At 46.2% G+C, this 12,662-nt stretch overlaps 1 long non-coding RNA gene across 1 annotated transcript; it reads right to left on the bottom strand.

The window, feature by feature from the left end:
- Window positions 1-3,057: 3,057 nt before the first annotated feature.
- LOC128468830 (uncharacterized) lies at window positions 3,058-5,535 on the bottom strand. The gene is made up of 2 exons (XR_008345905.1): window positions 5,399-5,535; window positions 3,058-4,280 (listed from the first exon to the last, which is right to left on the bottom strand). It is a non-coding gene; the product is annotated as an uncharacterized LOC128468830 (long non-coding RNA).
- Window positions 5,536-12,662: the final 7,127 nt, after the last annotated feature.

Below are 12,662 nucleotides of genomic sequence, written 5' to 3'. Positions count from 1 at the left end.
TTTTGGCATGTGGGGATCAGCTGCGGCCCCACTTGGCGCACGTTTGGACAGCCCTGCATTCTTCACTTTGTGGCTATAGGAGCACCAGCTTCGGTTTAGAGCGTTTATTAAAATGTAAATAACACGAAGTCCCAGTAACCCTACTCCTTGTAGCATGTGGGATGTATAACAGCAATAAAATAATAGATTTAAAAGAAAAATGTCGGGGCGCAGTCACCGTACTAGTTACGACTTCCAGGAGTCCTTTAAGGTTAAGATCTGGTGTATAAAAAGGAGAATGTATGCAGATATAAGTTCCAAAAAAGAACATTTTAGGAGTAAAAGTGACCCGCATAGACAACTGAAAATAAGTCTAGTGGAGAATTTCGTTTTGGGCAGTGGTCCTTAGTCTTAGTGGACCACCAGGGTTTGGTCCTAAATTTGCAGACGACGTGTAATTGCTTAAGCTTTGGTCTGCACGTGTGGGAAATTACTTGGTGTAGTTTCTGCCAGTTCTGACCTTTGTAGAAGTTGCCGGGGTAAACCATGCTGATCTGGGCAAACATAGACCTTCAGGACCAGGCCTTCAAAAAAAAAATGTCAGAAAGTAGAAGCTTCCACAACATGCAAACTACAGGGGAAAGGAAATTGTGTTTCTGTGGCCATTTGCATCACAAGCGGCATAACATTTCTCCATGGGAGCCAAGATGGGCAGAGCTGGGATGGGGCAGAGCTACTAAACCCTCACGGGGTATGGCGTATTATATATCAAGGGAGTGGTGGGACATCTTCCTAGCCTTCATGGAAGGTGGAATAGGGTGGAGACTGGTTGAGTAGACATGGCTAGCTGTGCACTGGGGCAGGTTATGCCTCCGTAGCTTATGGAGTCAGGGACTGGGTGGAACAGGGGCAGACGGAAACACCTCTTGTCCCACTTGGACACCAGTAACTATCCCAAGAACCTCCATGAGACTCCCCAGATTAGTTTTTTAGGTGTAGAGCTGGTACCCCTACTCCCTTAGCATAGCCAATGTTTCGGCCAAGTGGGTCAGAGTAGGCACTGCACATACACACACCAGACTTTTATTACCTAACTGCGCATGTTCAAGACCGGGGAAGCTTATAGAATAAAATGCCACGTAGTTTGCCCAGAACCAAAATGTCTAAACCAAATTAAGGAATCTAAACGAATACAGGGTGCAAATGAAAAGTGCATACTGCGACACTGCTTTGGCCGCTGATATTATTTTTGTCAGCGCTCCAACTATATTTTTCATACAATAAAAAACAAATTTTGTACAGAGAAAATATATATCTTTTTTCTAATATGTAATATCCACCGGAAGGCTGACACTATTTAGCCCTGGGGGCCGTATCACTGTGAGGGTATAATTGTGCCTCTATATAAATGCAATTTTGGGTGCCCTTTTCTTAAAGAGAAACTCCCCCTATTGCGCTGCTTTATCTTTTCACTTCTAAAGTTATTGCCCCATAATATAATGTTTATTAGCCATTTGTATGAGTTCTCGGTCTGTAATCTGACCCCGGATCTACTAAACACCCCGACTCCTTATCATACTGCCTGTGGGGAAACAATAGAATGGCTCGGTCTTACAGTGCTGGGGGTTATATTACTGTATACAGCGCTGGGGGTTATATTACTGTATACAGCGCTGGGGGTTATATTACTGTATACAGCGCTGGGGGTTATTATTGTATACAGCACTGGGGGGGTATATTACTGTATACAGCGCTGGGGGGTTATTACTGTATACAGCGCTGGGGGTTATATTACTGTATACAGCGCTGGGGGGTTATATTACTGTATACAGCGCTGGGGGTTATATTACTGTATACAGCACTGGGGGGGTATATTACTGTATACAGCGCTGGGGGGTTATTACTGTATACAGCGCTGGGGGTTATATTACTGTATACAGCGCTGGGGGGTTATATTACTGTATACAGCACTGGGGGGGTATATTACTGTATACAGCGCTGGGGGTTATATTACTATATACAGAGCCCAGGTTATATTACTGTATACAGCGCTGGGGGTTATATTACTGTATACAGCACTGGGGGGTTATATTACTGTATACAGCGCTGGGGGTTATATTACTGTATACAGTGCTGGGGGTTATATTACTGTATACAGCGCTGGGGGGTTATATTACTGTATACAGCGCTGGGGGTTATATTACTGTATACAGCGCTGGGGGTTATATTACTGTATACAGTGCTGGGGGGGTTATATTACTGTATACAGCGCTGGGGGGTTATTACTGTATACAGCGCTGGGGGTTATATTACTGTATACAGCGCTGGGGGTTATTACTGTATACAGCGCTGGGGGTTATAAAAAAAATAGGCATTTTTCCTGGTTTTAGGGAAAAATTGAAAACCACTATTTCATTATAAAAATGAGTTTTGAATTGTATCTTTCTTCATCCTAAATGACTACACTATTATGTTGTGCACCACCTAAACACGTGCTATAGAAAGCAACAGTATAGAAACTGCACTCAAGGAACACAGAAAGGATCCAGTCATAGATAGCTATAAATGTCGGCTGAAGTCCTTGTTACCCTTGACATCCTGGTGGCTGGACGTAGAACTGCAAGTAAAACAAGAAACAGTCTCAGGTGGTAGCTCAATAGCTTTTAATAAGAGCCCAGGGGACAATTGCTCTCCCCTGGTATTTTTGTTTGGACCATGGAACTGAAAAAAGATCAAAATAAGGATAGTAGGAACAGCGGGGGTGGAAAAGGTACTATTACGGTACACAGGGTTAGGGTCCAGAAAAGGGGGATATAGACTGAAACGCTGTATCTCTTATATTAATTTTAAATATTAATAAAGTATATTAATGTTTTTTTTCACCAAACCTAAGGTCTGTTTCCGGTAGTAAAACCAAATGCATATAATGCTGAATCAGCTAAATTACCAGATATTGTATAATAAAACTAGTTTGGCATAAAGGTGGGAGAACAAGGGGGTGTCTGCGTGGTCATGATCCAAACTGGACTCCATTTGTGGATGCCAGGCTCCTGCCTATGGACCTTAAGACAGAAAGGATTTCTCTGGAGGACCCTGGTTTCCCATCTGTGATGAGCGTTGCGTTTCAGCCCACGCTCGTTCTCCTAGGTCTACCCTGACAACAACACATTTGGCATGAAAGATGATGAGTTCATGAAATTCCTTTCCAGGAGAGTTGGCATGATCAGAAATGACAGAGGATTTCTAGAATCATTGAGATAAGATTAAAAATGTCTACGCATTGGCCAGAGGTTGGCAACTCTGCTGGGTCGTCAACACGGGCAGACAGCTCCATAGTCGCTAATGGCTTCCATAAAACGTCGATATGGAAAATGGTGTCAGAGCTTATCTCAAAGCGTAAACTTCTGTGTCAAATATAAAGGCCAACCCACCAGGCTAAGTGATTTCAAGGCTACATCTTTCATGTAATAGTTTCCGTGGAAACAGCAGAACACATACAAAAAAATACAGAAATCAGATTGAAATTTCTGTGATAGCGATTGAAAAGATGGTATTTTTTGAGCAAGTCCAATTAACAGTATACAAAATACATGATTTCAATATGTCGGACCAGAAACATTTTGGCCAGAAAGCTAGCAGCTTGTGGGACGTGCATCGATTCTTCTGTTCTTCACCTATCGTAACCCATCCATTTTCTTTAAACCCCCGTTGTTGTATCATACAGAGTACAGGTAATTGTGGCTGGATATCTAGGTAACATTTGTAGGGTGTCTATGGAACAGAGTCATCCAGAAAGTACGTTCCCACACACACACACACATGAAGATGGTGGAAAAGTTTTTTTTCCCCTCTTATATTTGGCGTGGGGCGTTATTTATTGTTAAAAATAAAACTTGAGGATTGCAGTAGCGCAGGATGTCAGAGTGAGGTGGAAGGAAGAAATGAGAGGACACGTGTCTGAGGCCCAGGACCTGTAGCTGTAAAGTCCCTCGTCGGTGTTGTTACCCGAAGGCATGCTCACTTCTGAGCTGTCATCGTATCTCCACCTTCTTCTTCCTGCCAAGCCCGCGGCCGCTCCAGCCACTGCTCCAGCGGCCGCCGCTCCTGCCGCCACTCGGAAAGAGCCGTAGCGGGTTGGTGTCTTGACCCGCATGCGAGAAGCCGCGCGTGAAGCTCCTCGGGCCCCTCCTCTGGCGCCTCCGCGGCCTCCTTTGGCTGTGACGCTGTGACAGAACAGGGCTGCTAGCAGCAGGAGTGACCAACAGACAGCTGAGCTTCCCCTCATCTTCTTGAAACTAGTGCTAAAATAATAACAAGTAAGAACAATAGGAGAGTGGTTAGCTTCCAAAAGTGATCTTATCCCTGTAGCAACCAATGAAATGGTCCTAGCACCCCAAACATCTCACCAGTAACCAATTCAAAATTGTCTTCTGGAGGTCCCTTTGCTGGGAATATTTAGTTGAAGTTGATACCTTTTATTGGGCCAACACAGAAAAAGATGTAAGGCAACATAAGCTTGAGACCTTAGATGTCTTCTCCATCTGAGGACCTCTAAAGGTCCTAAAAGCTTTCCATGTTGCCCCACTTGAACCATATAACCGCATATCATATGTAATTAGTTTTGACATGATGTTTCTTCCTGTGCATCTAGTTACATTTTAAAAAGAATTGGATTTTGTATATCCCCCCAGTGTAAATTAGCCTCAGGAATATGGCCACCAATACTCAACGTGACATCTGATGAGTGGGTGTCCCCCGTCTGCCAATTAATCTTGTTTTTCATTCATGGTATCAATTAGGTTCTTCTCGTAATCGAACGGAATTAATCAGAATTAAAACCACTTCATTTTCTAATACGTTCTTTTAGCAGACACCCCAAACTACAGATAATGGAGGTTTTATGTATAAAAATGGCAGTGGGAGGGGGGTTACAATTCTTCCAAAAACAAATGTGGGTCACTTCCAGCCAGATTCGCTGAGGGGAAATCGGCTGGAAAAGATCCGAATAAATACACAGGGATTTGTTCCTTCAAAGCCGGATTAGGGAAGGTGAGGAAGCAACACGGGGGCTGTATTTGCGAGAGCAGAGGGGGGAGGGGAATATTACTGAAATATTAGAAAATGTAGGGATTGGGTGGGTTTTAATAATAGGGACCAGATCAGGTCAGCCTCGACACATTTTAGGAATGAATAGGAAGAGACATGAGGATGCCTCTGGCCAGACACTTCTGGTGACAACATTAAATCCTAATCCAGGCTTTATTCTTCACATGACCATGTTATGCCCACCTTGGTCGACAAAACAATGGAATTCTTAAAAATAAGATTCATATGGACAACGAAAATCCAAAAAGGCGATACTTTCATGTCACCGATATTACAATATATCACCAAAATTACAAAGACTTTGAGTCCTCACCTAGGGAAGGAGGCGAGGATTCCTCTTCAGCTGTATTGTCCTCGATCTATGTGCCACCTCCTGCCTCTGCTGCCACACTGGGGGCTTATACACTCTTCCTCTTCTGTTATACTGGAGCCTAGGGATTTTTTTCCCCACCCCTAACAACTCCTCCCCGTTATCAAAGCAGATTTAGTTCATTAAAACATGGTTTTCATATCCAGCAACAACCCGATTTCTAGCCAAGAACATGTAAAAGAAATAATAATATATTATTGTGAAGGTTTTATTTTTTTTTTCCAGCTGCTGCTCAAAGGGTTAACTTCGGCTACATTATCTCCATGGAAACTAGCAGTCCTTCTTAGGAAGCCATCTATCTTGTAGCACCCCAAATCTTTTTCTTTAATATGCCCCAGTTAGGGTAAGATGATGAAGACGAAATCATATTTGCTTATATGTAACAAAACGGCATTTTCAATATTAATCTGAATTTTGCTGGGATTGGGATGTTATCGTCTTGCCAGCAGAATGATTTTAAAGAGTTACAAATGCACGTCATTAAGACATTTTTTATGACATACTTTTGTGGGAGAAAAATTCTCAAGATGGTCGTTATCAGATTGCATAAGTCACAAGGGGCTTGATTTTTGGGTGCTGTCCTGCTTAGCTGCCCCCAAATCCGACTTCTGCTGGGTTGTGGACATCATGGATCTCTGATCTCCCTCGAGTGACTTGAAACTCCAAAATGGCCTCACAACACCCTGAAGCTGAATACCACAAGGTACTTTTTTGGGTTAGGTCGGCACGTGGCCATGGTACTGGCCTCACCTACTTCTGGTGTTGACCCATCCCCTGAGACAGGAGCCCGAGGACAACTGAAATGTTGGGGGTTTGAGAAACTAACTTACCTGGGAACTTTCTGGGTTAGCTCCTTGACCCTGAACTACCATAAATAGCCCATACATTTTAACCAAACCTCAACAGGACGTGGTTTAGATTAGCGCCCTTGTGTAATGGCCCGGTGTCTTACCGCCCTTGTGTAATGGCCCGGTGTCTTACCCCAGGTGATGGAGTACTCAAGCAGGAGAGGTAGCCGCACTTACATATGGAAACAAAAAAACTGTTTCAAGCAGTTGGAGATGGAAACAAGTGAGTAGTACAAAAAGGAAGAGATACAAAAGGTGTCGTCAAATGCTACGGTGTCTCCATAGCAACGCTTATACCCTGTATGGAGGTAGGAGCCAAGCCATGCCACTGTTATGGCAACCTGAGTGTGGCAGCATAGTGAATGCTGTCCTGCATACTGTGACGTGTTTCCAGAGAAAGGTTGCACCTCCACATCTTGGATGTTGTCAAGTTCCCCCTTTTCAGGCTAAGGAGCCCATCGGCACTCACATGCTTGGTGTTGACAGAGATAAGGCAACTGGGGACACGTGTTTGATATTAAAAGCTGTGCTGGTGGCAGGAGGGCCACCAACTAGGAGTACATACAGTAACCCTGTGTGGGGTCAGGGCAAAAAGAGGGCCTCCCTGATCTATAATCTAGATTTTCTTAGTCTCCACAAACAGTTATACTGGTGGATACTTCAGGTTTGGAATAACTATTTAGTAATTGTCCCTCAAGTATAGGCACAAGGTTACCAAGCAGAATTTCTCCCAGAAATGTCACACAATGCACACCACAACCTCCTCCCCATCAGCAAGATCTCAACACCACCGAGCTCTTTGTGTTACCCCCACTACAATCAAGCCACCTTCGCTCAATACCCCCCCCCATGTAAGCTCATAGGAGCAGGACCTTCTTCTTCAGTATGACTTCCAGTGCCCTCTACTGTAACAGGGCCACCGAATCCGATAGAACCTCATTTTTGAGGCCGGGCGCTTACGTTTTGCCGAGCGAGATCCGCCAGGTCCATTTTGTTGAGTACGAGCAGATGAGGTTTCACTCCCAAACACTCCCGGAAAATGGGGTTTCGTCCAGACAAAAGGAATGTTTGCAAGTCAAGGAAAATTCACCATTTTGGACCCAACAGAAGCCATGCTTGTGACGTAGATGGGCGGAACTGGTAGAAGGAATGCTGGATAAGGTGCTTTGTTGCATTAACAGAGATTAGCAGAGATAACTTCTATACGCGTGTATCCGGGAGCTTCCCATGGTGTCATGGAGGACAGCACGTCTCTCCCATTTTTATCCCGAAATAGCTTGTCTGCACCACCTTTGTCCCCAGTCAGTGAACCCAACACAGTTTGTCCGTGCCTTCTTTATCCACAAACAGCCTGCTTGTGCCATCTTTGAACCCAAAGAGCAAACCACATGTGCAGGAGTGGTGCGTCTCTTCCTCCTTGCAGTGTGCAGATAGATCCAGCGTGCAGGAAGTGGATGCGATGTCACTTCCTGCATGCTGGATCAGTCAGAGTGTGTGTGTGTGTGAGAGTTCATCAGTATTAACCACACCTAGCTGCTTTAAAAGGGGCGAACAAGTGGCCGCATGGGCCACCCTGGCCCCTTACCATTACTCCCACTGTGGGTGGGAGTTTGCTCAGACCCCCCGACCGCATGTGTGGAAAGCGGTGCCATTGATTTCAACAGGAGCACTTTCCTGCCACTGATTGGCTGTTTCAAGCATTGGCAAGTGTGGTGTTTTACTACGGAAGCCTGGAGGAAGCTATGATGATGTCATCACTTTGGCTGATAAAAGTTGTGACAGTTGGAAAATCTAAAATCTAAAATAAACCTGTTGGACCTTAATGAAGTGTCCTTATTGTGCAGTACGTAAGAAACCTGACCGTGGCGACGAGGATGGGATCCAACAGGTATTAGTAACCATCCACAGACAGCAAGGGTGTCAGGGTGAAACGTTGTGCAAGATTTATACTGGAATTGTTTTGAAAAAAAAAAAAATAGAACTGCTTTCCCAGGATCCATTGGCACTGCCTATACTGAGACTTTACAGATTGTAACAGATTATAGAGATATCTAAACAAAATGGCATTATTTGGACACAAAAGTGAATTTGATCCGGAGACTGACGTCTGGGATTCACGGATAGAGCGTCTGGGATTCATGGATAGAGCGTCTGGGATTCATGGATAGAGCGTCTAGATCAATATTTAGAGGCTAACAATGTCAAGGAAGAAAAGAAAGTAGCTGTATTTTTAACAGCAGTTGGTGCCAAACCCTATAGTACATTGAGAGATCTTATTCCACCTGCCAAGCCATCCACTAAAACCTTTTTGGAACTGATTACTATTTTAAACTGATCATTACCAACCGCGCCTGTTAGAGATCGCAGAAAGGTACAAATGTTATAACCGAAGACAAAAACAGGGAGAAGATCTGAAAACGTATGCAGTGACACTGAGGAAATTGGCGGGCGCTTGCAGATTTGGAGACTACTTACAAACTGCTTTGAGAGACCTGTTTGTAATGGGAATGAATAACGAAATAATTCAAAGAAAGTTATTAACAGAGGATGACCTATGACCCGAGCGTTGGAAAAAGTGTCTCATGGAGACAGCCAATAAGGATGCAAGGGTTTTACAAGCAAAGCAAAAAGAGGAGGAGTCCTTTTTGCCACAAAATGTATCAACGTATGTGGAGAAAAATCACATGACGCGAGAAATTGTAGATTTAAAACTGCCCAATGCCATAATGGCGGAAAGGTTGGACATCTACGTAGAGCATGCCGAACAAGTAAGGACAACAAAGGTACAATACGAAGGGAAACAAAGAAGAGCACATATAATGCAGAAATTACAAACTCACCATCAAGTTCTGATGAAGAGGATCACTTGAAGAAACAAAATATCTACAGTTTGGAAACAGACCAGAAAGAAATAGTGGTGGATGTGAAGATAGAAGATCATCCACTCAGTATGTATCTTGATACGGGAGCAGCGGTATCAGTCTTCTCGCTTAATTATTGGAAGAAATTAAACATTTCAAAAACACTGAAACCAACAAATGTAAGGTTACAAACATATTCGTTACATTACCTGAAACCACTAGGAAAGGTTATGGTGATGGATACTCCTAGAAAAAGGAGGTCCACCATTGTTTGGGCGATACTGGATACACCAGTTGGGTATGCCAACGGTAAAAACTGCACCGATTGCTTTTGCATCGCATTATTTTGAGTAGAGAAATGTATCTCCGTGGTCTCTGTTTTTAGTTTTATATCAGGCGTGGGGGTTTATTGTATTTTTGAATCAGGACCTCAGAGAAGATAAGGACCTGGAGTGTCTGGGATGTCTGAATAGACAGAGGGCGAGTGCCTGGAGCAGGGTATGAAAAGGGACACCTATTGGGTGGTGCGGCAGTTCTGTGAAGCCACCGATGCACTACAAACACACATAACAGAATTTCAAATGCTATTTACAGTTTATTAACAGATATACATAGCAGTGTAAATAGTGGCAGAAAATCCAGAAAAACTGCCATACTTTCTGTGCTTTGGATGGTTCTGGATTACTGAGCGGATGACTGGAACAGCCTCTCAGCAGAATACAACAACCAAAATGAAACATGCACAGGGGAGATATTTTTCATCCGTCTGTTCTCAAAATCCATCTTCCTCTGAACACTCAGAACTGTTTGATGATCCAAACAGTGCAGTGCAACAGCAGTGGGAACAAACCATCTCTGGGTCAGCAGAATGATAATGAAAGCAAGACTGATTAATCAAGATAGGTTACCAGAGAAATGAGTCCATCGCGGCCCGTGACACAACAGGATGTAGCATGTGTGGAGTGCTCCGTGTGGAGCGGGGCCGGCGAATCCGGGAAACTACGAAGGCGATGACAGCTAAGCGCCAACTCACATGAGAGGCGAAAAGCGTCGGGGGAAGGACGGGGCATAGCTGCAGCACAGTGATCGAGGCACCGTGACCAACCATGAGGAAGGCACCCACAGAGCGGCAAGCGCGGCATCGTGATGGGCCGGGAAGGGGACGGTAAGACTAAGGATCCAGGAAGGAGACAGGGAGCAGAGGGTAGACATGGAACGGGAAGAGAGAGAGAAGAAAAAAAAAAGAGAAGAAGAGAGAGAAGAAGAAGAGAGCGAAAGAGAGAAAAAGGTGGGACTATGGAACGGGTGTGGCCGCCAGATGAGGGCAGATCTCGGGGCCAGACAGGTATTGCGTCCAGTGAAACCAAAGACGGAGATGCTTGTCAGACCTGTCGTCTGCCGAGCACATCAGCTCCTCAAGGGTACGTCTCCGCTCCACCAGCAGGATCCACTCCCGAATCGAGGGCGGGTCCGGGTCACCCCAATGTAGGGGGATCAGAGATTTGGCCGCCACCAGGAGATGGCGGAGTATCGTAGATTTATACCAAGAGACAGGGTAGGACATATGCAGCAGCAGAAGGAACTCCGGGGTGAACAGTAGCCGTCTGTCGGTAAGGGCTTCAGCAGTAGAATGGACAGTAGTCCAAAAGAAGAGCATCCGAGGGCAAGACCACCATAAGTGAAGGATCGAACACGGGGAAGCCCCACACCTCCAGCATTCATCCCGGATATCGGGATTGTACCGGGCCAGCGTGGACGGAGGGCGGTACCAACCGGCCAAAAGCTTATAGGAGATCTCCTGGTCCCTGTTACTGATGGAGCACTTGTGAGTGAGGATCGATATCTTATGCCATTGTCCCTCCGTAAGGGTCAGATTCAGCGAGCTCTCCCACCTGCCTACATGGGGCGGGATAGCGGGATAAATAGCAGGCAGAAGGAGTCCGTAAAGCAAAGACACACCGTGAGCCAGAGACTCGTCCCGCGCACACAGATTCTCGAAAACAGTAAGGTCCCGGAACACCTCATGCTTACAGACCAGAGTCCGAAAGAAGTTGCCCAGTTGGGCATAGCGGAACCGAGCGAGAGGGGTCGGCAGATCAGCAGACACCAGGTCCCTCAACGGCTTCAAGTTACGTGAGGACAAGAAGGCTCGGATCCCGGACACACCCCGAGCTGCCACCTCAGGGAAGAGGTCCGCGCCCATCCCCGGAGGGAAGTCAGGGTTATCACGGATCGGCGTAAGGGGGGAAGGAATGGTGGATGGTTCTGGCTTACTGAGCGGATGACTGGAACAGCCTCTCAGCAGAATACAACAACCAAAATGAAACATGCACAGGGTAGATATTTTTCATCCGTCTGTTCTCAAAATCCATCTTCCTCTGAACACTCAGAACTGTTTGATGATCCAAACAGTGCAGTGCAACAGCAGTAGCACATCGTCGTCATGGTGGACGACCAGGACTAAGGATCCAGGAAGGAGACAGGGAGCAGAGGGTAGACATGGAACGGGAAGAGAGAGAGAGAAGAAAAAGAAAAAAAAGAGAAGAAGAAGAGAGAGAAGAAGAGAGAGAAAGAGAGAAAAAGGTGGGACTATGGAACGGGTGTGGCCGCCAGATGAGGGCAGATCTCGGGGCCAGACAGGTATTGCATCCAGTGAAACCAAAGACGGAGATGCTTGTCAGACCTGTCGTCTGCCGAGCACATCAGCTCCTCAAGGGTACGTCTCCGCTCCACCCGCAGGATCCACTCCCGAATCGAGGACGGGTCCGGGTCACCCCAATGTAGGGGGATCAGAGATTTGGCCGCCACCAGGAGATGGCGGAGTATCGTAGATTTATACCAAGAGACAGGGTAGGACATATGCAGCAGCAGAAGGAACTCCGGGGTGAACAGTAGCCGCCTGTCGGTAAGGGCTTGAGCAGTAGAATGGACAGTAGTCCAAAAGAAGAGCATCCGAGGGCAAGACCACCATAAGTGAAGGATCGAACACGGGGAAGCCCCACACCTCCAGCATTCATCCCGGATATCGGGATTGTACCGGGCCAGCGTGGACGGAGGGCGGTACCAACCGGCCAAAAGCTTATAGGACATCTCCTGGTCCCTGTTACTGATGGAGCACTTGTGAGTGAGGATCGATATCTTATGCCATTGTCCCTCCGTAAGGGTCAGATTCAGCGAGCTCTCCCACCTGCCTACATGGGGCGGGGTAGCGGGATAAATAGCAGGTAGAAGGAGTCCGTAAAGCAAAGACACACCGTGAGCCGGAGACTCGTCCCGCGCACACAGATTCTCGAAAACAGTAAGGTCCCGGAACACCTCATGCTTACAGACCAGAGTCCGAAAGAAGTTGCCCAGTTGGGCATAGCGGAACCGAGCGAGAGGGGTCGGCAGATCAGCAGACACCAGGTCCCTCAACGGCTTCAAGTTACGTGAGGACAAGAAGGCTCGGATCCCGGACACACCCCGAGCTGCCACCTCAGGGAAGAGGTCCGCGCCCAT

This window comes from Spea bombifrons, chromosome 11 (assembly GCF_027358695.1).
Source record: "Spea bombifrons isolate aSpeBom1 chromosome 11, aSpeBom1.2.pri, whole genome shotgun sequence".
Taxonomy (NCBI): domain Eukaryota; kingdom Metazoa; phylum Chordata; class Amphibia; order Anura; family Pelobatidae; genus Spea; species Spea bombifrons.
This window is presented reverse-complemented; position numbering and strand designations above follow the sequence as displayed.